The 2850-nt window shown below is 51.0% G+C and overlaps 1 non-coding gene across 1 annotated transcript; it reads right to left on the reverse strand.

Moving 5' to 3' along the window:
- Positions 1 to 1932: 1932 nt before the first annotated feature.
- On the reverse strand, positions 1933 to 2067 carry LOC128580317 (small nucleolar RNA SNORA48). Its single transcript, XR_008378614.1, has one exon. It is a non-coding gene; the product is annotated as a small nucleolar RNA SNORA48 (small nucleolar RNA).
- Between the last annotated feature and the right edge of the window lie 783 nt (positions 2068 to 2850).

Below are 2850 nucleotides of genomic sequence, written 5' to 3' on the forward strand. Positions count from 1 at the left end.
GCCCAAAAGTCTCCTCGGGAATGTGGAGTCCATGGGGGAGATTTCCAGCTGCCCACTTCCTCACACACCTGACGGCATTGCCAGATTTCCTACCACTGCAAACGAGGGTCCCTTTCCTCCTTCCAGTAACGTCTTCCTCTCCTGTAAGCCTGCTCCAGTGGCCTCCACGAGACCGTGTGGCTTCTTCCCTCCAGCCCCATCATCAGCCCAGGCTCCAGGCCACCTGTTCTAAGGCCCCAGCTCTCAGCAGAGGCCTGTCCTTCCCCTGTGAGCATGAGCTAGACTTAGTGACCTTCTAATGACGAGATAGACGGGGGAGGGAAGGAGGAGGGTTAGTAACAACAGCAGAGACATGATAAGCGAGAGATGAAGAATCACCAGGGATGACGTAGACCCCTGGATGAGGGGACACAAAGGTACTTCACCTCTGAAGGACACGTCCCTGAAGAAGACAACCCTGGTCTAATCTTGACAAAACGTTACAGACTGAAAGGGAGGGACATTGTACCAGACACCTAGCCGGTACTCATCACAAAGTACTGGGTCACAACAGACAAAGGGAAGACTGAGATGTTGACCAGGTCACAGGAGACGGAGGACACATCTAAGAGCCAGGCCATGGCCGAGGTGGGTTCCCGGTACAGAAAGCAGACGTGGTAGGGAAAGGGGGAGACTGCAAATCAAGCCCAGGCTTTAGTTACCAGCAGCACCCCACTCGACTCCTCACTTCTGATAAATGTACACGGCCATTGCGAGGTGTGAGTGCACCAGGGGAAGCCCAGGGAAGGGTGCATGGGAGCTCCCTGAACTGCCTCGGCAGCTCTCCCATAAATCTAATCAGATTGCAAAATAAAACTTTTTTTTTAATTTACGTGCTCAAAATCAACCACCATGTATTTCGCTCGCTCTCTGCAGCTGGGCCAGGTGAGCTGGGGGAGCCTCTGCCACAAGGCTGTGGATCAGGCCTTGGTCTTTCCCACAGGCCTCTCTGTGAGCTGCTTGGGCTTCCCCACAGCGTGGAGCTGAGGGCCACGCCTGAGCATCCAGGGAGCCATCTTCAATGTCCCAGCCTGAGAAATCACACAGCTTCACTTCCGCCAATCATTATGGGTGGCTGAGATTCAAGGGGCGGGGTGCAGAGCCCACCCCTAGGGGGGAGGAGTGTCAAGAATAGGTGGACGTGGTATAAAGCAGAAAGGGGCTGCCCTCCTGCTCTTCCTGCCAGGGAGTGGAGCCACTGGCTCAGACACAGCACCCACTTGCCGAACAAAATAGGACAGACATGGGGGTCTGAGGGCATCACTGCTCCCCAGCCAGCCACCTGGTGTAGACAAGTGAGAAGGAAGTAAGCCTTGACCTTGATTAAGCCACTGCTATGTGGGGCCTTCTGCCCCTCGGAGCCTCTCCCCGTCCTGACTCACACACGCCTGTGACTAGCTTTCATAGACCTGTTCACACTCATGTCTGACTGGTGTTTGTCACACACGGGTAGGTTTCAAGCACCCAGTAGGAATGCATCAGGAACCCAGGATTTTTTAATGGCTTCTTTCTTGAATGAATTTAAGAGGAGGAACCCTACACAGCCCCCTGAACTGGAGCCCAAGGTCCCCACTGAGGGCCCCACGGTGCCTTGGTCTCAGGTTTAAAGCCAGGCGGGGAAGTGATTACTCAGAGGTGGTCAGAGTAAGTTTTTGTTTCCTGTCTTGATAAGTTTGCTGTTTTTACACTGCAGAGCATCACGACTTAAATGTCACAATTTACATGACTAATCCCACATACTTCTAACATTCTGTCATGTGACATTTCCCCCCTCCCAGGGGGGCTCATGCTTCCTCATTGTCACCCTTCCCTCCCAGGGCTGCGATCAAAGGCAGCGTCTCATTGACCTAAGATGCCATTTTGGTTTGGGTTGAAAGTATTTTTTTTTTTTTTCCATGTGCCCTAGGCATGAACCAGGTATAAGCACAGATCAAAAGCCAAGCTGGGATAAACAAGGGGTTTCTTTGTCCCTGGCTGATATGAGATGGGCACCACCAACCAGATGCCACTCCACCCAGGTCTGGGACAGGGTTGAAAGTATTTTAACTGTATGTGGTGGCAGAATCCACAGCTTCCCTTCCCAGTATTCACACATCCCTTCTTTCCTAACAGGGTTCCCAGCCTTAGCCTGGGATAAGACTTCACCTAGCAGCTCCTTTAGCAGCAGGAGCAGCTGATGAGGTGTGACTGGGGTGATGCATAGCTAGTGTTCTGAGGGGGAGTGGTATGAGGAGGGAGGTCTTTCCTGTCCCTTCCTCTTTGTTGGCTGGAGTTTGGAAATGATGGCTGGCGCTCAAGCAGCTGTCCTGGACCATGAGGTAGAATCTATATGCTAAGGATGGCAGAGCAGCAAGAGAGAAGAAGTCTGGCTCTCTGGGGACTTTGATGTTCATCCCTGGTCTTTTCTTGGTTAGGAGAGAACTAAGTTGTCTTGTTTAAGCTGCCATTTTTCTGAGGTTTCTTTCACTCACAGATGATTTGCTCCTAAGACAAGGATTTCCAGTAGAAGTTAGCTTTCCAAAATAATCTGCAATGTAAGCTTGTTTTCTTGTTTCTCACTCATACAGGCACTCATCAAGAGTTTGGTTAATTGCCATTTTTTGTTCTTCAATGTGGCGTACATAGAAGTTGCACCCACGGCCCAGCCAGTGTTGGGAGCCCCGCCTACTCATATCTCCTTAGCCGATTTCCTCACGATCATTAGCACCCCAGCACTGCTAGCCTCTTTTGAGACCCAAATGATTTCAGTTTCTGCTGGTGTTTTAACACTGTTAAAGGTTATTGAATCCATCTTTAGTCAAGAAAAGCAAT

Source organism: Nycticebus coucang, chromosome 2, assembly GCF_027406575.1.
Source record: "Nycticebus coucang isolate mNycCou1 chromosome 2, mNycCou1.pri, whole genome shotgun sequence".
In the NCBI taxonomy this organism is placed as follows: domain Eukaryota; kingdom Metazoa; phylum Chordata; class Mammalia; order Primates; family Lorisidae; genus Nycticebus; species Nycticebus coucang.